Here is a 26082-nt window from a genome sequence, read left to right on the forward strand (position 1 = left end):
TTAGTTTCTGCTTTATAACAACGTGAATCAGCTATACATGTACGTATATCCCCATATCTTCTCCCTCTTGCATCTCCCTCCCACCCTCCCTATGCCACCCCTCTAGGTGGTCACAAAGCCCTGAGCTGATCTCCCTGTGCTATGCGGCTGCTTCCCACTAGCTATCTATTTTACGTTTGGCAGTGTATATATGTCCATGGCACTCTCTCACTTCGTCCCAGCTTACCCTCCCCCCTCCCTGTGTCTTCAAGTCCATTCTCTATTCCTGTCCTGCCCCTAGGTTCTTCAGAACCATTTTTCTTTTTTTAGATTCCATATATATGTGTTAGCATACAGTATTTGTTTTTCTCTTTCTGACTTACTTCACTCTGTATGACAGTCTCTAGGTCCATCCACCTCATCGGTGTATTTCATATTATTTGCTATTTTGTAGCCTGTTTTTTTCCACTTGCGAGTATATTGTATAGTTTTTCCACCTCAGCCTACAACATGGGTGTGTGTATATTTACCATTTTTATTTGTTTTTCTGAGTGGGTTATACATACAGTTGGTTCAGCTTTTATTTATTTATTTTTTAGGAAGAGACTCTTCCTTTTTTTAAAAAATATATATATTTATTTAGGCTGCGCTGAGTCTTAGTTGCAGCATGCGGACTCTTAGTTGCGGCATGCAGGCAGGATCTAGTTCCCCCACCAGGGATCGAACCTGTGCCCCCTGCATTGGGAGCGTGGAGTCTTACCCACTGGAACACCAGGTCCCTGGTTCACCTTTTAGAAGTGACAGAAGAGAGGGCCCTCCCTTTTACACTTCTTCCCCAGTGTCACTGCCCGGAGGCAACCAGCGTTCCAAGTTTTGTGTATCCTTCCAGACATCTGCTAACACATACACGATTTTTTCCTTTTTAAAAGACAAATACTAGCAAAATAAGACACGCTTCTTACGTTTGTATCATTGAGATTTTCCCGTATCCATCCACTCATCCATCCATCCACCCATCATCTATGCATCATTCGCTGAGCACCTTACTTACTAAGTGTCAGGTACTAGTGTCTAGGCCCCCGGGGTTCACAGCAGTGGACCAAACAGTCTCTGCTCTCAAGGATCTTCTTTCCTCTGGGGGAGGACAGACTGTAAATAAACAATGGCAGTGTGCCGGATGGTTAAAAGTAGAGCAGCAGGAAAAGGGCGAGAGGGAGTGCATTTGGGATGGGAACAAGTTGCTGTTGTATAAAATGGCAAGGGACATTCTCACTGATAGAATGTCATTTGAGCAAGTGAGCCAGGTGGATATCCGGGGGAGGAAGATCATCTCAGGCAGAAAGAATATATATCAGAACAAAAGAGCCGCCTTATTCTTTTCAGGGATTGTGTAGTATTCCATTGACTGTTACACCGTAATGTGTTTAACTGTCCCTTACCGATGGGCATATAGGTTATCTAATCTTTTACTAGTATGAACAGCGCTTCAGAGATACATGGGTATTTAATAGTTGCATTATATTTCATTTTATAGTTCTATTTATTAAAATCCTTAATTTATCTACCACTGTTGCACATTTAGGTGATTTTCCAACTTTTCACTGTTATAAATAATTCTGACATGTAGTTGTACATACTTTCTGCACATCTCTGACTGTTTGCTTGGCATAAATTCCTAGACGTAGCGTTGTTAGATCTAAGGATAGTCACATTTTTAAAAGGCTTTTGATCTGTATTTGTTGTAAAGTTGCATTTCAGGAAGGTTGCTGAAGTTTCATAGCGGCCATCCATATAAGTGCTGCACCCTTTTGCCCACACTGGGTATTAATGGTTTTTTTAAAAGTTTTGCTAATTTGATAGCTAGAAATTATTATATCATTGTTTTATTTTGCATTTCTATTACTAGTGAAATTGAGCATGTTTAATGTATTTAATTGGCCATTTCTTCTTTTGTCAGTTGCCAGTTTTTGACCTTTGTACATTTTTCTGGCGGTGTGGGGTGGGGTATTTCTGTTTCCGGTTGATTTATAATTATGACAGTTAAGGGTATTAACCTTTGGTCATTGCAAATTTTTTTTCCAGTTTGACATTTGCCTTTTATTTTTATGCTTTGGGTTTTTGAGGGGTGGGGTGGGGAGCATGTTTTAAAAATATGTAGGCCAGTCTTTTAAGATTAATTATTATTTAGATAATTACATTTATTCTCTTTTAGTTCTTATATGGTTTTGTTTTTTCATCTAACTTTGTAGGTTAGGAAGGATATGGTATAGAGAGGGATTGAACTTTTTTCTTAAATAGTTAATCTTTTTGGTCTGTGCCATATATTGAACAGTGTACGCTTTTGTCGTTGGCTTGATGTTTTTATCATGTGCTATTATTGTTTGACCTTTTTTTAATCATACGCCCAATATTTGTTTTCTTGGCTTTCTGACATCTCTTCTATTGAGTTATTTATCTGCCTACCAGAGAAATAACTGATTTATCTGATTTCATATTATGTATTTTCCACATTTTAGCATCTTTAAATATGGAGTGCATCTTAAAAATCAGCTGTTGCCTTAATGGAAGTTGAGTTCTCCCTGAGAGGGTTTGAGTTTTCTTCTGCTAGTCACTTGGGGGCACTACCAGTCTGAGTCTGTTGAAGCTAATATCTCTGCTTGAGGTTTTCTTGGCCTTTGCTGGTAGTGTGAACTCAGAGCACAGAATTTGTAGGCAGGTTGGGGTGGAGGTACCAGTGCAAATATCAAGGAATTATTTCCCCCTCTTCCTGTTGTCAAGGAAGTGGTATGCGGGCTTCTTTGCCTTCTCTTCTGGAGGAAGCGTTGTTATTATTATTTTTTTAACCCCTCATTGAGGCTGTTGCCATTTGGTATCCCCACTTTTTGTGAGGGTCTCTGTCTCCTTTTAGATTCCATACCCTGGACATCGTTTCTTTGCATGGTACATAAAACAGTATTGCATCTTACAATTGATGCTGTCTTAGAATCAGTGAAAGTTTTTAATATCTGGCAGTGCAAGTTCTTGGTATACTATGTTCTTGGCTATTATTCCAAATGAATTTTGAAATGATTTAAGTTCCCCTGACATTCTCTCTGCACAAAACAAAGCAAAACAAAGTCCAAACAGTAGTAGTCCTGGGACTGTGATACATCTGATATGAAAAATTAAGAACCTTTTATTTCACACATGATTTGTTCACCGTAATTGTTTTCCTTCTTATACGTGGTTGTAAAATTTAGGCAAGAAGTTAGTTCCCAATGTTACGCTGGTACTGTAAAATAATTAATTTAAAATATTAACAGTCCTTCTATACTTGGTTCATTCAAGCATAGACAATTTTGCTGAATAATTTTTTTCTGCCCTTTAGCCCTTTTTAGGATTGTTCTTTAAAAAACCTCAGATTAACCCAACAGATAACTCACTTTCTATTTTGTGTTTTATTTTCTGTACTCATTTTGTTATGAAGGTTATCAGGCTAGTTTATCTCACCAAACACTCCCTGATGCCCTTTCATCCCTCCAGAAGGCCTGTCTGAGGACTTGTGCTCGCAGGCTCTTCTTCAGAGGCAGTTTGCAGTGTTTGTTTGGCACTTGACAGTGTGTTTGTTCTTTTACTTCAGAAAGGAACGACGGTGCATTATTGTGTTATTACTATAAGTTTGTAAAGCTGACCGAGGATTCATTTTCTTCTTTTAAAGACATTCTTGTCTTTACAGAAAGTTGCAGTATAAATTACATTGCTGAGAAAATCCTCAGAGGACATCCCCAGTCTGCTCCTGTGATGGATGACAGAAATGTGATTCACCGACAGTTACTCTGCTGTAATTCTCAGATGTAGGGCTGCATTTGAAAGAAAACATACAGAACAAAAAGACAGTGAAATCAATCAGTACCACATTTGGGCTGTATAGATGAGAAAAAGAAATTATTAAAATGATGCAGTTAAAAACTCCTCAGATCAGTTTAGTTGTACAGTTGTCAAAGTAATATGTGATATCAATGAAGAAATACTTGTAGCATGCAGACGGTTGTTTCTGTTTCTTAAAAAACTATTGTCAGTGGGCTATTGAACTTGCATTTTTTAAAAAAATTAATGTAGTACGCTCTATGGACTTCTTGAGAAACTATAATAATACAGTTTTTTAAAAATTTATGTTCTACTTTAAATGTGAATTATAGTTCTGAGCTGCTTTTATGCGGGGTCATTTATATCTGTTAGCGGAAGTAACCAAGATCACTTCTATTCCAAGCTGAACTGCTGTCTTTAAGAAGCCTTCCAGGCTGTTGCTGAGAGCAGAGCTGTGGAAGGAAGTGAGATGCTCCGCACTTCACAGAAGACTTGTGAAGTGCTCTCCCAGCATCATTGCCACCAGCAGTGGGGAGCAAATGAGAAGTTTTTCCATTTGTCATCTAAGGTAGCTGTGCAGTCGCCTCATTGCTAAAGTTCCAATCAATATGAGAACCACAGTAGAATTTTTTTGGATTTTGGTTTTTTTGCTTTGTATTCATTTCACTTCTACCAAAGTATTTGAAAGTATGAACTGTATTGGCTTTAGACTATAACTATTTCATGAAAAGACTGTTCTGTGATATTTTACTTCGTTTTACTGTAACTTCCAATTATCTAGATATTTTCCTAATACGTGGAAATGCTGGTTTTCTTTTGTTATGCAGTAGGAACATTTTACACTGTTTACATAGTTCTCATGGAACATAGAATTTTTTGAAAGCCACACATGATACACATTTTTTGTGTATATATTCTAGTTAGTGTGAATAAAACAGTAACATCAATGCATTTTTTTAAAGCAGAGAACGTCTGTATTCTTCTTGTCTTCCTTCAAAGTACTCCTGTGAGTTCAGTGGTCATTTACTTTTCATTGTGAACACCTGCTCTGTAGTTAATACATAGCTACAGCATTTGCTCCTAATAATTAGGACAGAATTAGGACAGTAGAGTTTTTGAGCTGCAGGTGACCCCAGACAGCACATATTCCAACCACCTCATTGTGCAGCCGAGGACACTAAATGCCTTTCTCAGGCTGCTGGGTGGCAGATCTGGGCTGGAATACAGTTTCACTGACTCCCTTTTGGCCTTCATTTCTCTACACCAGTGCTATTACCTCTCAGTTTCCTCTTAATGTTCCCAAACTGATGAAATAAAGAAAAATAAGGGTTATTTATGTATATTTTAATAAAATCCAGTTTGATTTTTCAACTTACAACTGGTTTTGTCTGTATTATTCAGCCTGTATCTTCTGAATATTGGGCAGAGGGGAAGAAACACTTGAACCAGTGTCCATAGTAGAAACGTGTACCAGCTCAGTTTTAGGAATCTTGTGATTTTAACACCTGGGGAAATATAAAATAGAATTTTAGAAGGTAACTCTGCTGTGGACAGAGTTTATATCACTCTTCAATTTCTTAAAAAAAACAACCAAAACCAAAGCCAAAACAGTAATAGGTCTGAGGGCAGAGTCTGTATTTATTAGCGTACTGTTCACTGTTGTAAACACCATGCCTACCACAGAGTAAGGCACTTTCCAAATATTTGTTGAATAAAACAATTTTAAAAATCAGAAATAGAATTAAATACTTATAGACCTTAGAATGGCCATTCAGGTCAGTGGTTTGCAAACGTTTAAAAAGTAGCTGAACCCTTTTCAAATTTCAGTATATAAACTATAGATGAGAGCATAGCCACTGAGTAAAGCTTGACCTCCTTTTTCCCAGTAGCTCGTCGCCTCCTGGGACCCTCCTACCCAGCCCTAACCTGGATTAATGCCCTCATCTTCCTCAGATGAGGAAAGTCAAGTCGCTGGTTATTCTGAAATTGTTTTCTGTGCAGAGTTTGGGACTAAAGTTAAAAAGCATCAGTGTCTGAAACTGAAGGCCAAAGAGTCGTCGTAAAACCAATGAGGTCAGCCTAGGCCTGGTTTGTTAATGTGGCCATAACGAGAGGAAACTCCTTTCCGAGTCTGATGGGCCTGTGTGGTTCATGAATCCACCAGAAAAGGATTTTTCTCAAAACCAGAGTGTGGTTGTAGTAGAAGGACTTAACAGATTATATTGATTTTTGACGTAAGTATGTTATGGGAAAGGTGTGCTCTACGTAGACCCTTGAAAATGAGGACATTAGAGCATAGATACCACTACTCTGGCAGGGAGGATCATATATGCAGAATAGCAACTCACAATATTATAAATAGAGTGCTGGAGATCAGGACTGTCCCGGAAATTCCAGAGTGGTTGATCTTGGTATATTGCCGTTGTTTCAGGTGTGTATGACTTGAGGTGTCATATACCTTAGTGCTGAGCCTTAGTGTTTACCGAGCAACGTTCTGCTGGTGACTTGTTTCCCATGTAGATTTTGCCATCTGGGAACAGGGTGAATTGAGCTGCAGGCACTGAATGTTCTGGTTTTCCTCCAAGTTACTGGTTCTCATTGTAGCAATAATACCAGTCAGTATGAGTTAGTTCCCCAGGGCGGGTCCTCTAAGGTGAGTTGATAGAATTCATTTCTTTACAGCTGAGGCGCTGACACGGCGTTCCTGCTGTTGTCTGTCTCCCTGCAAAGCGCTGGATGGACTGTCACTTGACTTGTCTCCTTGATATTTGTATGAGACTTGCAACAGGTTGTCAGTCTTTTCCTGTTATTTCACCCCTAAAGTGAGCTTACCAAAAACTTGACAGCATGTTGAAGAGCTCTGGTGCCCACCTGCCTTTGTGTCCAAGCTCTCTACCTCTTAGCTGTGGGTCCCGTGCAAGATTGTTTTCCTCTGACCTCTCGGCAAAGTGTTTCCGATTTTTGGTCAGTTTCCTCTTTCGTGAAATTCCTCAACCTCATAGAGTTATTGTGAGGCTTAAATGAAAATATGAGTGAAGATCATATAGCGATGCTGGGTACATAGTAAGCACTCAGAACATTAGCTAACCGTCACTCTACTGCTACTCTTTTTATCACGACCACTCAGGTTCAGGGAAGACCCACGTCTTTGTTGCTAGGTCACTGCCACTTCCAGTCCTCCCTGGGTTGCAGTTGGCCGGGTCTCTTGTCCCTGAGAGCTGCCAGAGAGGGCTGAGCATCCTTCACAGAGGCCCGGGTGTCTGCAGGTGACTGGAAGGGAGGACAGGAGCTGTGGAGCCAGTCGGGGCGGGCGCGGGGGATGGTAATGCTCATGTGGCTGTCTTCACACAGATCAGTGGGACTCTTGGAGAGCAACTTTGAGTAACTTCTACATGCCTTGATTCTCTAAGTTCCTTTTGGGATAAGGACCCAGAAAACATGTTTGTCTTCCTAGATTCTGCCTTCTTTTCACCCTGGTATTTCTTTTCCTGCTTTAAACATCAACGCTATTGCAGGTTTCCCCAAACCTATCAGCCCCACAGAACTCTGAGAACGACTTTATGTTGTTGTTGACACTAGTGGGTGCTCGTGAGATAGTGGAGCCTCTCCATTTACTGCTTCCTTTTCTCAGTCTCAAAGCAAGTGAAACACGTTTGGGCAGTATTCACACTTAATATGACAGTAAACTATCACAATATGTGTCCAATATAGGAAACTTGTAGCGACCTGTAAACTAGACCAGGGATCATCAAGGACGCATCCGTGAGAAAGTAGGCAGTGCTGCGTATTTGGTAGGGGGTGAGCTGCAGTTCAGGTTCATGGACAGGTGGAATTGGTGTACCTGGGATGACCCACCATGTTTTTCTTTCATTTCTTATATTAAAGAGTGACTTTGAAAGGTTTTATTGTGGAAATTTTCAAATACTCAAAAGTGTGGAGAATGGGTAGTGAATCCCCCTGTCCGTACCCCTCCCCTAGCCTCAGTAGGGGTGCCAGGGTTGGCCTCTCTGTAACTTAAAAGACAGGTAAGCAGGGGCAACCAGGGACAAGGTGGGAAAGAAAGTGCATTCAAGAGGTGGAAAGACCTGAGGTGGGAAACAGCATCACCTGTTGGGGCAACTGGACGAGATTAAGTTGTTCATGAAACACAAAAAGGGCTGTTTGAATGTGTTGAGAATGGTTTTCATTAAAGTTGTTTTAAAGACAACATTTCTTGTGGTGCCTTTTCTTTCTGTTAAGTCACTTAATAGCATTCACTCTTGTTGAAAGGAGCATGGTTTGGAATATTGGGAAGTGCTTACTACCAGCTAAGAGGCGTTCCTTTCCTGTGCCCCTCAAAGCCTGTGCTCAGCTGTATCTCTGAGACTCGTTTGCTTCTCTTTCCCAGGAGGTGAAAAGGTGTTTTGAACAGCACTTCTGACTCCTGAAGAAACTTCAGGTGAACAAGGCTGTGGTGGTTCTCTGAATGTTACTCCCTGGAATAGAGCTGGGGAGGGGAACTCGTGTTTTTGGGGTGTCAGTTGTGTTTCGGGCACTGTGCAAGCTCTTTCATGTAATCTTTACAGAACCCCCATGGAGGTAGGTTTATTCTCCCCATTTTACAGATGAGAGAGCTGAAGCTCATAGAAGCTAGCCATCTTGCCAGGGCCACTCAGTTAATGGCAGGGGAGAATAAAGTACGCTTAAGCCTCAAAAATAAAGGGAAACCTCTACTATAGAAAGATGCTTGCAAATTGACTGTCTGCGTCTCTCTGGAAACACCTAGGCAGTCACAACACTGCTCCCCACCCCCCAGCTTGTTTTTTCACAAGCAAAAGCATTTTCAAAGGATAACCTTTGAAAGAAAAAGATAAGTTTTAGGAGATGTAGATTATAATTTACTCTGTTGTTTTTGCCTGAAGTGCTTTTTTTTTTTTTTTTTAAATGTGGGGCGTAAAACCTCGTGTTAATGAAGATTCCCCAATATTGGTCTAAACAGGACCTAGATGTTTGCTACCCTTTGAGCTGAAAAGGAAGGGATAAACGCAAAAATGGTCTTTTGTCCTTACAAAAGAGTGTTTGTAGAAGTGTCCTAGCTTGTGTGCCCTCCTGAGGGTCTCAGTGACCACCCCCAGGTTTTATTGTTTCTCTGGGGTTGGTTCTCCATTCTCACTGCCATCACCCCGGCTTTCCTTAAGCCTAGGCAGCCGAGACACCGTCCTAACTCTGCAGTCCATCCTGAATCCTCTGCCCTCCCAGCTTGTCCTCAGAAGCCGTCTCCAGCTCCCTTCTACCTCTGGGTGGCTTTCCCTGGTTCAGAATTTCCTGTCCTCCCTGCTCTGCTTCCCCAGCCTCTCTCTGGCCTTGCCTGCTGCTCCCTCTGTATGAACCAAGCTGGTCATTCATCCTCCCAAATTTGCTCTTCCATTATCATCCTTTCCAGATGCTGCAGCAGACCAGAACCTCGGGCTCCCGCCTTTTCCGCAAAGCCTCCACCCTCCAGAAACCCTGAGGGGGCCTGCTTCCCCTGTACCAGTGCCGCTCAGTGATGTTTAATTGACATTTGTTTTACCCTGGTTTGGTCTCAGGTGTCTTAACTCAAAAAGCACTGTTCAACAGGGGAAAATGACTAACGGGATTCCATTCTCTGCCCTCAAAGGGAGGCAAACCCCGAGGGCACAGAAACGCGAATAAGAACCCCATTTCCATCCTCTTCCCTGACACCTACAGCCTCTGCCACGCTGTCCTCAACCTGCACCCCTCCCCAAACACAGTGAGAACGTGAGAGAGTTTCTCATAGTTACACCTGGACCCTCGCGGACATCCATTAGGTAAGAGGAAGGCACCTGCATGAGTAGATTTCAGCAAGCGGCTGGTGACGGAGGGAGATGCCCATTTCTAAATGTGCAGTTACCTGGCAAGGTGTCCTTTTTAGGCTGGAAGTTCACTTTCACCTTAAGGATCTGTATTTAATGTTTTTTGTTCCTCTGAATAAAAAAGAACAAAGCTTTCCCAGTGGAAAGATACATATAAAATCCACCCCACCCCCTCATCTTGTGTCAAAATACTTAGTTTCTTCAAATAATACCCATGATAGCTTTTACTAGACAGGCTTCCAGAAATTCTTAATTTGCCAGTTTTGAAGTAGCTTTTCTGTCATTAGAAGTTCTCATTAGAACTTCTTTAGGTCATGTTTGCGTCATGTGCGTGAAAGGAAGAGATTTTGTTATTCAGCATTTGGGTAGGCAAACTCTTCAGTCTTATATTGGAAACATACAGTTGTAATAGGAAGTTACTTTTTTTTTTTGAGACTACACCTCATATCTTTTAGCTCAAATACTTTTCATTTAACTTCTTTCAAAGTTCATTTTCTGATGCCATTTTTCATTTTCCAACAAATTTCAGAACCAAGCCCTCGCCGTCTCCACGTTGTTTCCTCTTTCCCAAATCAGTTTTGTCAACCCCTGAATCTCTAGTAGGGCCGTGGTCTTCAGATGACTGTATATGATTCTCTCCCTCTTTCATGACTTCTTATTGCCTGGGGCCTGTGGAGTTTTATTCTCTATAAAATGACAATATTTTGCCAACTGAAAATTATAGTTTACCTCGACTGTTGTCAAATCTGATGAGTTTTGAATTGATGAGTTTGAGCCTCAGTCTCCTCCAGAAGAAATACGTAAAGATGAAGGTTTCTGAATCCTCGGTGTCTCCAGTCCAACATGTGCTACTGATCTGCAGAGAATTAAATCTAGTCTGCTGGCTGGATTGTAGAGTCATGTCTGTCACCACTTTCTTTGGAACTGAAAGAGGAACATCAAGGGACTTCCCTGGTGGCACAGTGGTTAAGAATCCGCCTGCCAGTGCAGCAGACAACGGGTTTGAGCCCTGGTCTGGAAAGATCCCACATGCCATGGAGCAACGAAGCCCGTGCGCCTCAACTACTGAGCCTGCACTCTAGAGCCCGTGAGCCACAGCTACTGAGCCCGTGTGCCACAACTACTGAGCCCATGCACTACAACTAGTGAAGCCTGTGCGCCTAGAGCCCGTCCTCGGCAACAAGAGAAGCCACTGCAATGGATAAATAAATAAATAAGTAAATAAATAAAATTTAAATGAAAAAATGTGAAAACTGTTTTGTTTTTTTTTAAAAGAAAGAGGAACATCACATCTACTCTTGGCATATCTTAAAATTCCGGAAAGAGCTTTCTTGAATTGCAGGAGTGATCGTGTGCAGTAAGCTGGAACTAAATTCCCATTTGCCAGGCCCCAAAGGGAAATGAATATTTAAAGAAGTTTTCATTTTATGGATGTTGTTTAGTTTTGTATAGTTCAGATCCCAGCCAACTTTAAAGTGGTTAGTTTTTATCTTATTTTACTTTGCTTTTGAATTTTATATTTCATTTCGACTGAAAGTGTCACATCTAAAGAAAAGTCACAGTTTTTCATAAGGTGGCAAAGTAGAGAAAAAGATCAATTTTTCTTAAAATTGCTTTAAGGTAAAAAATATTTTACAAAAATGGAAGTGTGTATGCTTTAATTTCTGTAACCAATATGTGTGTTAACAGGATATTTAGCTAAAGTTTTCATTTCACATTAATCAATTTCACATTTCTATTTTTGTGTCTAGAGTTAAGTCTCCCACCCTGTTTAGCTATGGAAGGAATTGCTTCACAGATTTTCTTTGATGAACTTAAAAAATATGAAAAGGACACAAACAGATAATTCACTGAAACAACAAAACAAGCCAGTACACTTGAAATAAAATGTTCATCCTTGTGACTTATCTCAAAAATACAAATTAAAATATGAAAGGGGGGACTTTTTATTTTTAACTGCTCATACTGGCCAATGAACAAAACAAAACAAAACAAAAGGATGGGCCCACGGCTTCATACATTGCTAGCAGGAATATCAATTGCTTGTTCTTTTCCAGAAGACAATTTGTTGTAATGTGTATCAAGAGCCTTAAAATGGTCTGCACCTTTTAACCCAGTAATTTTACTTTGAGAAATAGTCTTAAAAAAATAGACAAAGATTTATATACACTGGATTGTTCATCATGGGAGAGTTAAAGAGTGAAAATCTGGAAACACATGTTCAGTGTTGTTAAAATTAGATGGTCAGTTTGGGAAGAAGTTGGAGGAGAAAAGGGAGGAAGACTTGGAATTTCACAGATTTCTAGTCTTGGCCACAAGGAGTCTTATCGGACAGTAAGGGCCCGTGGACAGGTCGATGTAAATCTACGTATTTCTGTAACTATAAAAACAGCCAATCGCTGTCAGTGGCAGGCTGGCAGCACTATCCGTACAAGTTCAACTTGTCAGACAAAGGCGGTGTCCTAGCACCGATGCCACTGCAGGGGGAGGGTGGCCACTTGATATAAACAGCCCAGTCTGGGAGAACAGTGGATGTGCGTAGCTTGAACTGTGGCTAGGTTGGGAGCTCAGGAATCCTTCTAACCCTTCCCAGCAATCTGAGGCTTAAAGAGGAGGGGCCTTGGTCACCGTTGCAGATAATGACAAAGCCAGCGTTGGAGTCCTGGTCTCCTGTGCCCAAGTCCATTTGTGTCCACCTTGAATCCCAAGTGGAATAACAGCTTCATAGGTCACTCTGACATTTGTGGCATAGGAATGGCACAGGCCCATTTTATAGATAAGGAAACAGAGGTCAGAAACATGGAGTGACTTGTCCAGGATTACATAATAAGTAACTGGTGGAATTGTGGTCAGAGTACAGAAAGCAAAATTTTAAAAATAAGATGAAAATTCAAGCTTTTACTTTTCCTCCAATGTTTGGACAAACTCTTTCAGCCTGTTGATCGAGATTCTTTCATTTTTTTTTGGCCGCACTGCACGGCATGCAGAACTTCCCTTACCAGGGATCAAACCCGTGCCCCTGCAGTGGAAGCACGGAGTTTTAACCACTGGACCACCAGGGAAGTCCCAAGATTCTTTTTTTTTTCAGTGGATTTGGAAGGCAGGGGAGTGTGTTATCATCTTAAAAAATTACCCTGTTCTCATACGTGGATGTCTCTCCCACTACATCCTTACCTTGTCTTCTTCTGCTTCATGTAACTGTTGACGAGGTACCACCAGGGACCTGGGACAGCTGTTTCTTCACTCCAGTGGTTTGTGAAAACATCTTGTTTTTTCTCTCTATGGGCTGATACTACCTACCTGTCCAACACTCCTGCTTTGGTGCTTTGTCAGGGTCCCCACGTTTGTCCCACCTGAGGGAACAGGTGTGTGGCAATGATGGATATTTTTTTCTGAAACAAAATACAGAGACTTTAACTTTATAAGCTTGAGTCAGATCCACAAGAACTTTAAGAGGATCTTTGGTAGTTACTGATTATTCCTTTTTTTTTTTTTTTTTTTTTTGCAGTACTCGGGCCTCTCACTGTTGTGGCCTCTCCCGTTGCGGAGCACAGGCTCCGGATGCGCAGGCTCAGCGGCCATGGCTCACGGGCCCAGCCGCTCTGCGGCATGTGGGATCTTCCCGGACCGGGGCATGAACCTGTGTCCCCTGCATCGGCAGTCGGACTCTCAACCGCTGCGCCACCAGGGAAGCCCTGATTATTCCTTTTATTGAACCTCACTTTCCTCTTGGCAGAAGGCTTTCATGAACTGTTTTATTTTTCTTTTTTCTTTTTTTTTTCATGAACTTTTTGTGTTTGACCTTTGCACTAATTAAGGGAGGAAGGCGGGACAGGGATAAGCATCTCCATCTTTTTTTTTTTTTAAATAAATTTATTTATTTATTTATGTTTGGCTGTGTTGGACCTTCGTTGCTGCATGCAGGCTCCCTCTAGTTGCGGTGAGTGGGGGCCACTCCTCATTGTGGTGTGTGGGCCTCTCATCGCAGCAGCCTCTCTTGTTGAGGAGCACGGGCTCTAGGTGTACGGACTTCAGTAGTAGTGGCACATGGGTTCAGTAGTTGTGGCTCGCAGGCTTAGTTGCTGCGTGGCATGTGGGATCTTCCCAGACTAGGGCTCAAACCCGTGCCCCTTGCATTGGCAGGCAGATTCTTAACCACTGCGTCACCAGGGAAGTCCCTCCATCTTTATAGATGAGAGAACCGAGAGTCCCAGAGGTGCTATGACTTGTCCAAAGTGACTCAGAGGAGTGAGCGGTGAAGCTGGGACTTGAACTCAACTCTTCTCCAAGTCCAGTCCTCTTTCTGTGGCACCATTTTGTTTCTGTGTGGAAGTACATTATTTATCAACATAGGTAACTCTGACAGGCCTTAAAAAGTATAAATATGGGGGCTTCCCTGGTGGTGCAGTGGTTGAGAGTCCGCCTGCTGATGCAGGGGACACGGGTTTGTGCCCTGGTCCGGGAAGATCCCACATGCCGCAGAGCAGCTAGGCCCGTGAGCCATGGCCGCTGAGCCTGCGCGTCCGGAGCCTGTGCTCCGCAACGGGAGAGGCCACAGCAGTGAGAGGCCCGGGTACCGCAAAAAAAAAAAAAGAAAGTATAAATATGAAATAGCTCTTGGCATTGTGTTGGATTTGAAAATTTGGAAAATGCAAAGAAGCATAAATGAGAAGATAACAATCACATGTATTCCACCCTCACCATTTTGCACTTTTCCTTAATAAAAATGGGATCACATTATAATATTTGGAACTTGCTTTTTTCATTTACTATTATCTTGAGTTTTTTCTATGTTATGAAAACAATCTTCTATAAAATCAAATCAGTTTTTACTTAGGCACCTATTTTTTGATTGTTTCCAATTTTCCAAATATGTATGTATATATAAGTGTGTGTGTGTGTGGATAGAAAGATACATCAGATAGATCAACCTTTTGATGAACCTCCTTTCAGAGAAAGCTTTGTGAATATTTGAATTAGGTTTTAAATTCAGTCACTGAACAGATATAAGATTTCTCTGAGGCCAAATGAAATAGGAAGTTGCTAAGAAAATCAGACTTTCTTCACTTGATTTATTTATTTTTTCCTTCACTTGATTTTTTTTGAGTCTTTGTACAACCTCTTTGCAGGCTCAAAATCACCCTCAAGATTCTGTTCCCTAAATGGTAGTGTTTGTATCCCCCCAAACCTACACTTCAAGTAGATTTAACTCTCAGTCACTGAGCTATCTAGTAAAGTGGTTTTTCTATTTTTCAGCCAAAAATAAATCCTGCTAAAAAGCTGAATTAAAAAAAAAATGAAACAGTTATAGGAAATGTGAATTCTAGAAAGCATTCCTCTGTTAGAACACATTGGCTTTTTTTTTTTTTTTAACCAAAAGGTGGTATTTTGTGTCTAAACCACAAACTGATTTGATCAGTGGATGCCATGTAAACCTAATGATCCAGTTTCTGAACCTTTCTGAATCTTCCGGAAAGGCTCCCTAGTTCAGGAAGTTTTGAGTTGTCTTGTTTATGCTGTGTATATGATTTGTATTGCATTCATTTGTTTTCATTCAGGTCATATGTCTTACTTTAGAACTTGGTCTGACTTATGTAGCCAGTGTTAGCATTAGCAATATTTTAAATTCCTTTTGTAGTACCTGTGGCATTTCACTTATTTAAAAATGAAATTTGCCTTTGGACATAAAACTTTAATTTCAGGAAATGTAATAATTGGCTTTAGGTATTGTTTCCTCACAAACCTGTTCAGACTCTCTATTTACCTTCCAAAATCTTTTAAATCCAAATTATGTGTATGACAGGGGAAGAGGGGGAGGAGAGTAGCCCATCCAATGTTGCCTCTTGACAAGAAATCTTACCTTCCAGAATATTCTTGATACTTTTTGGCTTTTTTCCCCACCCAGTTTTTTAGTACCCAACTCATCACATTTTTCAGTTGCAATGCCATGAGGGAGATTTCTACTTTCAGTAATGGTGGACTAGCTTATTGTACACCAGCCCTTCCACCAAAAACAACTAGAAAATATAATAGATGGGAAAAATGTTTGAAGGTAGCAGAGACATACCAAAGAAGCAAGGACTTGAGAGATCAAGATCCCAGAGAGAAGGGAAGGCTGACATTTTGTGCCACTTCTCCCCTCGAGGTAATTGCCAATGCAGAAAGTGCCAACTGAGATGCTACTAAGCTGAGCTCTTCAGGCATTCTTATGACTGAGGAGACAACGATTAAAGTTTAAGGCACACCAAGGATGAGGGATTCTTATAAATACCTCCAGGATTTCAGCTGGGACTTCTAACAGTCTATTCCATCAGATAGGGATGAACCAGAAGTAAGAGCAGCCCTCACAAAGACTAAAGCCCAGGTTTAAATCAGCTTAATCCTTGGTTGTAAGGTGATCTATCCCTCTCCAAACTACCTGCAAGAAGAAAAATACATTTTTGGGGAGAGGAAGATAACATCACCCAGAGCTTCAAATTTTCTGTATAATTTTTCATACCTAATGACCAATCTATATGACTGAAAACCAAAACCAAACAGACAAAAAAAATGGTAAAGACAGATGTATAGTAGATCCAGACATTGGAGTTATTAGACACAGACTTAAAATAACGGTGATTAATATTGTCAAGAAATTAGATGACAATTTGGAGACTTATTTTGCAGAACTGGAGATATACAAGAAGCTGAATGGAAATTCTAGAACTGAAAAATATAGCAGTCGAAGATAAGAATTCAGCAGTGGGTTTCACACCAGATAAGACATAGTTGAAGAGAGGAATAGTGGATTGGAAGGTAGGTCAGAAAGAGATAGACTTATGCTCACAGAGGCAAAGGATAGAAAACACAGGAAAGAGTGTAAGAGATATATGGAATATGATGGAAGATATAAATATGTGTAATTGGAGTCCTTGAAGGCAAGGAGGACAGAGAATAGGGCAGAAGCAATATTTTAAGAGATAATGAGAATTTTCCAAAAGTGATGAATGGTTTCAATAAGCACTATAAACCCTTGGCTGGATAAATACAAAGAAAACCACACACTAAGGCACGTTGTGGTAAAATGCTGGGTGGCTTAAAATCACTGCTTAAGTCACTACTTGACAGGAATGTCTTCACCTCAATGGGCAGCACCATGGCTATGAATTTCCACAATTGCTTACATAGCTTTGCCTTTAATTTCTTACCAGACACATCTCTCTTTGGGGGAACATTTTCCAAGGACCAGCTTTTGCCCTTAGTAAGGTCTCTGTGCACCCAGAGCTGGAGTTCTCCTCTCGCTGCACTTTTGTCTATAATCCTAGGGGAAAAACACTCAGTGCCTAGTGTGCCCTGGCAGGTCTCCCACTGAGGGGCTGGATGGGGTATAGGGTAATGGCTAAGAGCACAGGCTGTGGAAAGAAATTGCCTTTGTTCCACCACTTACTCATCACGTAATCTCACTTCTTGAAGCTTTACAGCTCTAAAATGTACAATAAGGATTAAAATAGTTACTTACACTTTTTAGGGTTGTTATGAGAATTAGATGAGCTCATGGATGTAAAGTGTTTAACATACAGGAATTAATGGAATTAATGAATGAGTTTCTTTTTAAATCTCCTTGACCCATGTCTTCAGCCTGATTGGTAGCCATGTATTCCTTCCTTAATAATAGCTGAGGCTTCTTCAAATTTTTGTGCCTGACTCGCCCCAGTGGGAACTAACATGAAAGGAGAGGAGGTGGTGTACATTTTATATCAGAGGAGAGAGCTTAAAAATTAATCTCCTTAAGTATGTACAAGAGTTGGTGGACTTCGCCCTTCAAAGGAAGAAGTAAACATTAAAGGTAGAAAAGTTTCTGAAGAACCAGAGAAATCAGACCCTGATTGGATCAAATAAAACACCTGGATGGGTTAAAGGATTTTTTTTTTTTTTCTTTTTTTCCTTAAAGACTGCCACTCTCACTACCCTGACCCAATTTAAATTTTTTTTTTTACCTGTTCAATAAGTTTATTACTGTCTTTATCTGAAAAATCTTCATAGAAATTGTGGTTTGGTTTATTAACTCTCGGCAGCCCGTTCCTGAGCTCTAAGGAAGCTTGCCTTCTTCTGAGCTACCCGGTCTTTCTTCTGGGCAAGTGACATTTTGGGACGGTTCCACCTGTTCTCTTCCTTAGTTAGCCTATTAAAAAATGCAGTAATTGACAGTTACAATGTACTGGGATAGAATGGGCCACCTCGGTAGCATCCAAGGCTAATACATTTCTATCACCACAATTACTTTAGCAAACCTGGTTCCCCTCACCTCTGCAACATCATGCAGAGCTAGTGATCGAGTTTGCACCCAATTTAAATTTGGTTACTATTTCTGCCTTAAAAAAATGCATAAAATGTACCATTTTCTCTATCATAAAATTCTTTATTAACAATTGTATTAATTAACTCCTGTATTCCCGATTCAACTGCCTTCTGACTACTGGTAAGTTCTTGGTTAATGTATTTTAAATATATCCATATGAATTCATACATATTTCCTATAATTTTTTACATATACACACACTAGGTATTTTACTGCAATGTATTTTATTCTCATTGTGTTCCTTCTCCTTAGGTAAATATATATTTATACAAATCAAATTGTAATTTTAACTACATTGAAGAAGATTGGAAATCTGGTCCTCACAGCAACTTGGAGAGGTTTTTACTTTAGGCCCAGGGCATCATTTATTTTTTTCACTAGGCAGAAATTTCATTTTAATATGAATATAAAATTATTATTATTATTATTTTTGGCTGCACCACATGGCATGCAAGACCTTAGTTCCCCAGTCAGGGATTGAACCCATGCTCCCTTCAGTGGAAGCATGGAGTCCTAACCACTGGACCACCAGGGAAGTCCCCATGAATATAAAATTATACAGAGGTAGTACTGGGTGTTTTAGTCTGTTGGGGCTTCTATGCAAACTACCACAGACTGGATGAATTATAAACAGCAGAAATTTATCTCTCACATTTCTGGAGGCTGGGAAGTCCAAGATCAAGCTGTCAGTAGATTCAGTGTCTGGTGAGAGCCTGCTTCCTGATTTATAGAAGACTGTCTTCTCACTGTATCCTCACATGTCAGAAGGGGTGAGGGAGCTCCCTGGGGTCTCTTTTATAAGGGCACTATTCCCTTTTGTGAGGGCTCCACCCTCGTAACCTAATCACCTTCCAAAGGCTCCACATCCTAATACCATCACATTGGGGGTTATGATTTCAACATATGGATTTGGGGGGAACATTTATGTTCGTTCAGTCCATTGCACCAGGTAAAAAGTGAATTTTTCACTCTGTCCCCTTGTCCCAATTCCTCTCTTATTTATATTTCTTCGGTAGATTTTTTGCAATGTTTCCCCAGTATTTTGAAATTTTTGTTGTTGCTGTGGATGGGATGATTTTTTAAAAACAATTTCGAGTTGGAAATTTTTGGTACATGGGAAGGTATTGATTATTTTTCATTTATCTCATGTCCCTTGCCTAACTCCTCACTCTAATGAGCGCTAATAGTTTTGCTGTTTATCTTTTGGATTTACCGAACATCGGTTTTCTCATTTGCAAAATGCAGATCGTGTTGACCTTGCAGAGCTTTAATAAGGGTTAAATGAGATAAAGGAGCCGAGCTTAGTGGGGGCTGGATTAATACTAACTTGTGGCCTCACTACTATCGTCCTCAGGATAAGATCTTTTTCTGTGCGACTCCACTGATTGTGGAGAAATGGATCATGGAGAAATGATTTGATCAGAAAAGGCTCTGCTTACAACTGCTGATACAGAGAGACTGACATCAATCAAGGGGCTGCCAATAGTTTATCTTTTTTACCCTTTAAATTTTTTAAAAATTGTGGTAAAGTTCACATAACATACAACTCACCATCTTAGGGACTTACCTGGTGGACCAGTGGTTAAGACTCTGCGCTTCCACTGCAGGGGATATGGGTTCGATCCCTGGTCGGGGAACTAAGACCCCACCAAAAAACAAAACAGAAACTTACCATCTTCACCATTTTTAAGTACAATATTGTCTCATGAAGTACATTCACGTTGCTGTGCAACCATCACCACCATCCATCTCCAGAACTCTTTTCATCATGCAAAACTGAAACTCAGTACCCATCAACAATAACTTCCTACTCCTTTCTTTCCTCCAGCCCCTGGCAGCCACTGTTCTGCTTTCTGTGTCTACAAATTTGATGACTGCATGTACCTCAAGTAAGCGGAAACATATAGTATTTGTCCTTTTGTGTCTGGCTTATTTCACTGAACATAATGTCCTCAAGGTTCATCCATATTGTAGTACTTGCCAGAATAGTCTGCCTTTTTAAAGCTGAATAACATTCCATTTTATGTATATACTACATTTTGTTTATCCATTCATCCATCAGTGGACACTGGGGTTGCTCCCACCCTTTGGCTATTGTGAATAGAGCTGCTTTGAACATGGGTGTATAAATATCACTTTGAGTCCCTGCTTTCAATTCTTTTTTAAAAATATATTTATTTACTTATTTGGCTGCGCCGGGTCTTAGCTGCGGCACATGGGATCTTTGTTGCCGCATGCAGGATCTTTAGTTGTGGCATGCAAACTCTTAGTTGCGGCATGTGGGATCTAGTACTCTGACCAGGGATTGAACGCAGGCCCCCTACGTTGGGAGTGTGGAGTCTTACCCACTGGACCACCAGGGAAGTCCTCCTGCTTTCAATTCTTTTCCGTATATATGCCAGTGGATTTTTGAAAGCACTGAGGAAAAAAATTCCTGTGTGCCTTCTGTGGTTTCCGTAGCCTTTGGAAGAATGGCCTGACCAGCACACCCTGGGCATCTTAGGCTGCTGTGGCAGAAAGGAGGTGTCTGCAGCTGATCGTCACTGTGTGTTGAGCTTTCGAAGTCTCCACCAGCCTGCTGTCTCAGCACTCGGGGCTGCAGAAGGCATTGGACAAATGCAAGATTTGCTGCTCTCGTTGCTACCCACAAATGCACATTTTTCTATTTTACTGTGTAATTCCAACTGCTAAAATGACCCTGTACAATGTGGAAACTGCAGTCAAGCATCAGCATGAAGCTTCCAGGAAAATAAAAATGCAGCAGGAAGAAACAGCAGCAGGAGAAATAAGTTACTGGGAAACACTCACAAAATGAAATGCCTTGGCTGTTCTTTTGTTTCCCCCCTTTGTTTAAACGCTCTATTTTATTCAACGCAGCATTGTTGGTAATAGGGGAGACCGTAAACAACCTCGACGTCTGTCAGGGGGAGATGTTGGATACACCACAGTCCTCCATACTGTGGGAGACTGTAGAGCTATAAAAAGGATGCTCAACCCTTCGGTAGAGAAAGATCTACCAGAAAGTTAAGTGAAATAACAAAGGCAAAATGCTGAGTAGATTGTACAGTATGCTGTCCTTCGCAGAAAAAGGGAGCAAATAAGACAGTGCGTGCGTGTACATATAATACATTCTTATGCTTCTTGTATATATATAGTGAAAGTCTGGAATATGCATAATAAACCAATATTGGTGGTTAGATTTGGGGGTGGGAAGGAGGTTTTCACAGTGTCACTTTTTAGATATTCCTGAGCCGTGTGAATAGATCACCTTTTGAAAATCAAGAGAGAAAGGGCTTGTATTTTTCCACCAGCTTGACCATGGGAAAGGCTCAAAATCTAAATTAAGTTGATTTATAGGCAATGAACAGTTGCACAATATCTTGCAAGAAAAACAAATGTCTGTTACAGGCTGTTCAGAATTTGTCTTCTGGTTAGGAAAACCAACAACTTCTGATTCCGACACTGGAGATGCCGAGAGGAGATAGGGAGGGAATGGTGCTCAAAACCTTACTTTACAACTGACCCTAAACTCTCAGGAGAAAGGGGAGAGTTGGGTTCAGGGCAGGAAACCAAAGCCAGGGTTGGACTGGGACTGGTTATACTTGGGCTTTTTCTCTCTCTTACACCACCAAACCAGGGCAATAGCAAACCTTTGATTGTATGGCTGGGCCAGAACTTTGGGTGCTTGAAACCCTAAAATCTAAAGCAGCTCATAAACTAGCAGGCAGATGAACACACTGATTGAGTTCCCACCTGCATGTGTCCAGAGCTTCTATCACACCACAGGGTGCCCGGGCAGGAATTGCTTGAGCTTGGAAAGCCGGAGTTGGGGCTTTCTGTGTCTGTACCTCCAACTCACCTGGAGAAGCTCAAGGTAGGGCCTCTTCTCACTACCAGAGAGCCATCACTGGCCAATGAATAGTCTTAAGGGAATAATGGTGAATGCAGAAGAACAATTAAGAGACATTTGGGGATCAGGAGCCCTGTGAAAGAAGGATGACTGCCGAAGTCAGAGACTCTGGGTGGGCTGAATGAGAGAATCCTGAGATCCAGTGACATTTCATCTACCAAGTTGCACTTGAAACAAAAGGACACAGGAAAACTGAAAATAAAGAGGTGAAAATAGATACACCAGGCAAATAAAGCTCAAGGAACAATTTTAGTGTCAGACAAAACAAACTTATGGAAAAAAAATCAAAGACAAAGCAAGGTGTTGCATGCTGATAAAAGGCACAATAGACCAAGAAGATCTAATGATCATAGACATATGCCCCTAATATTATACCTTTGGAACATATAAAGCAACATATGGTAGATTTAAGATGAGAGATAGATAAATCAAGAATTATAGTTGGAGATTTTAACATATACTCAAAAGCTGATAAATTAAGCAGAAAAAATAACCAAGGATACAGAAGAGTTTAATAACATGATTACTTAACCCAGATTAGCAGAGATAAATTTAAGCAACACAGAATATACATTCTTTTGAGCACACACAGAGCAGGCACAAAGAGATTTATGTATCACACCACAAAAAAGCCTCAGTGAGTTTGAAAGAAATGGGGTACAAAATCAATATTAATAGCATCTCCCTTACTCTAGAAATAACTCATTATAAAATGAAAAAAAAACCAATTAAAATACAGAAAAAAACTTCAAACTCCACAAACCTATAAAGTTTCTAGGAATTAGCATAATAAAAATTCTCAAGACCTTTATGAAGAAAAGTCTGAAACTCTATTAGAGGATCTAAAATAAAATGTAAATAAAAGCTGTGGATGGGATGAAAACATTATAAAACTATTGATTTCCACTTAATCTATAAATTCAATGCAACTCCAATTAAAATTCCAAGAGTATTCTAAGGGGACTTAATAAACTGATTCTGAAAATTAGATAGATGAATAAAACTTCAAGAATAACTAAGACATTTTTGGGGAAAAAAAGAGCAAAGAAAGGGGACTTGCACTACCAGATATTAATATAGAACCAGGCATAAAACCAGGCTCAATGGAACAGAAAAGCATCCAGAAATTGACTCTGTATAAATGAGGATTTGGTATTTTATAGAGCCAAGGAAGAGATGGATTATTTGGTAAATAATCTTGGGAAAATTGGGTTGTTATCTGGAGAAAAATGAAGTTGGGTCCTCATCTCTACCATATCCAGAAATAAACTTCTGGTGGATTAGAGACCTAAATTTAAAGATAAAAGTGCAACGTTATAGGAAAAAATGTAGATAATTCTTTGTGATCTTGGGTGGGGGGGATTTCTTAATAGATGCTCCAAGTGTATACAATAAAGAAAACAATAGATTTGAATACTTTAAAAATAGGCTTTTTTTGGGCTGCTGTTAACAGGTAAATGCCATCATCAGAGTAAATGAATAGGTGACAAATGGTAATGTATGTGCAACATCTATGACTGAAAAAAAATTAGCTTTAGCTTCTAGAGTGTGGAGAAAGACATCTAAAAATCGGTATGGAAAAAAGGGAAACAGAGAAAAAAATTAAAAAGGGAATTATATGAATAAGCAAGTTACAGAAGGGGAAGCCTGAATGAATGATAAGTAGCCAAAGAGATGCTCAATATCAGTCAGAAAAACACAAATTTAAATAGTAATGGGATCCTATGTCCATTTGATAGCAAAGAAAGCCCCAAACAAACAAACAAAATCTTTATGCTTACGTCACTCCCCTGTGTAAAAGCTTTCAGAGGTTCCCTATTTAGGAGATAAAACACACACCCATGTTGCCTGTGTGATGGACCACACACCCACCTCTCCACTCTTCTCCTTTGCTTCCTCCCATCAGATTTGCATTTTAGTATGACTCTAATAACTATAGAGATTGGAGAGAGAAGATACTAGAAAAAGAATGACTACTTAGAAGACCATTGAAATAGACTAGGAAAGAGATGCCTGAATTGGGATACAGAGGGGGGTCAAAGCGAAGAAACACTGAGAGAGAAGGAAGGATATACAGACCTTTGTTGGGTGGCAGGGAGTGGTTGTGAATGGCTTCTAAGATTTGTCTTGGGCAACTTGTTGCATGGTGGTGCCATGCATCGAGAAAGGAGAAAGTCTAGATCAGGGTTCACTGTGTTGAGGCTCAGACAGCCATAGGAACTTCAGGAGGAGATGTACAGTTGCAGTTGGCTATGAAGGCTTGGCATTTAGAAGGGTGATCTGGACAGAGGTGTTGGTTACGGGTGTCATCACTCCATAGGAAGTGGTTAACACCATTGATTCAGTGAGACTGTTGCCTGAACCATAAAACACAATAGCTCCCTTTGTTCATAAAGGTGCTTTCTGATTACTGGCATGACTTTTTTTTTTTTTTTGCTGGAATACGATGATTCTCCACCCCCAATTTGACCATCTCCTCATTTTGTTTTTTTTTGGTAACATGATAAAACTTGCCTCTTGTTTCAAACAAACTTCATTTCTTTGAAATATTACTGATTGAAGTTAGTGGTGGAGATAATTAAACCAGTTTACCTGGAGGTTCAAATTCATGACTTTGGCCTCTTTATTACTATTGCTTTAATAAGCCAGAGATTTAATATCTGAATACAGTATCTGGCATGAAAATAAGTGAACTTGAAAGTGAAAGAGCCTTCTTAATGTACTTGTTTATTAGATGACATTTTGAATGAGTTGTAGGTTAAACTGATAATTGCTGTTGCTGAAACTTCCAGGCTATTGATATTCAAAGATTTATGATCTAGGGTTACTTTCTAGCACTAATAAGTATACAAATTCAAGTTGCAGAGGTTCCAGAAAAGTGCCAACAGCTAATTAGAGGCACTTGATGTATAAACTATTGTGACATAATAGGAGCCACAAGTATGATTTTTCCCTCAGGCTGTTTTCTGGGGATAGTCTTTCAGTGTAGACTATGAGCTAAATAAAGAACATGGGATTTGGGACTTCCCTGGTGGTCCAGTGGTTAAGACTCTGTGCTTCCACTGCAGGCAGCATGGGTTTGATCCCTGGTCAGGGACCTAAGATTCCCACATGCCGCTTGGAAAAAAAGCAATTTAGAAGAAGTAGACACCACAAGAACAAAAGCTTCAAAGCCATATTTAATACTCTCAGAGCAATAAGAGAATAGTTTATCTCCGTGAAATTAGAACAGGATGCTATAACTATGAGCACAAAGAAGAAAAGAAAGGGGGGGGCTCCCCCTTTTTTTCCCCTTGGGAAAAAAAAAAAAAGAACATGGGCTTTGGAGGTAGACTTGAGACCTAGTTCTTCCACTTATCAAATGTGTGTCCTCTTGGGCTGTGTGTTCTGTGGTTCGAAGATGGCTAAGGCAGTTCCGAACACCCAGAAGCAGCAAAAGGGAGTCGTTCTTCCCGCATCTATGTGAGTTATTAAGAGACGTTTCCCAGAAAGCTAATGCACACTTCCCTTCATGTCTCAGTGACTAGAATTGCACTGTACACCCAGTCCTGAGCCAGTCATTGGCAAGGAGGGGAGTGGAATTAACATGTTTGGCGAGACCATGTCTCTCATGTTTCAGAATGTCATGATCCTGTGTCTGGGTGTGGGTCTATTTGTATCCATTGTCAGTTGATCCTTTCAACCTGCAGACTCATTCTTTAAATTATGGAAAATGTTCTTGAAACATAAATAAATTAATTTTCTTCCCTTTGGTTTTTCTGTACTCTCCTTCTGAGGGCACCCCTCTTATTTGAGTGTTGAACCTCCTGGACTATTCTTCCTATTTCTCTAATATTTTTTCATCCCTTTGGCTTTTTGTCATCTGAGTTTTTCATTTTGGCTGCTAAAAATTTAATTTCCAAGAGCACCTCCCCTTTTTTCTTCTTTGTGCTCATTTTTATAGCATCCTGTTCTAATTTCATGGAGACAAACTATTCTCTTATTGCTCTGAGAATATTAAATATGGCTTTGAAGCTTTTGTTCTTGTGGTGTCTATTTCTTCTCAATTGCTTTTTACTGTTTTTGGTGTCTTTCATGTTAAGGATTTTCCTCAAATATCTGGTAATTATTTTTAAGATTGAGACACTAAGAACCCCAGTGAGATTGGGCTTGTC

The 26082-nt window shown here is 40.3% G+C and overlaps 1 protein-coding gene and 1 non-coding gene across 9 annotated transcripts in view; one reads left to right on the forward strand and one right to left on the reverse strand.

Moving 5' to 3' along the window:
• The window catches only part of SEC23IP (SEC23 interacting protein), a 52908-nt gene extending 41749 nt beyond the window's left edge, over positions 1-11159 (forward strand). For 3 of the 8 annotated variants that reach the window (XM_022568600.2, XM_089898245.1, XM_022568598.2), the window contains one exon: positions 3695-5203. The gene's annotated coding sequence lies outside the window, so the exon portion shown is untranslated. The other 5 variants (XR_016388183.1, XM_089898244.1, XM_089898243.1 and 2 more) reach the window with 5 other exon arrangements.
• A 6711-nt stretch (positions 11160-17870) lies between these two features.
• Positions 17871-18003, reverse strand: LOC115801537 (small nucleolar RNA SNORA66). Its single transcript, XR_004021837.1, has one exon. It is a non-coding gene; the product is annotated as a small nucleolar RNA SNORA66 (small nucleolar RNA).
• Positions 18004-26082: the final 8079 nt, after the last annotated feature.

This window comes from Delphinapterus leucas, chromosome 16 (assembly GCF_059928025.1).
Source record: "Delphinapterus leucas isolate spDelLeu-1000000601 "Yukka" chromosome 16, BTC_Dleu_Yukka2, whole genome shotgun sequence".
NCBI classification, from domain to species: Eukaryota; Metazoa; Chordata; class Mammalia; order Artiodactyla; family Monodontidae; genus Delphinapterus; species Delphinapterus leucas.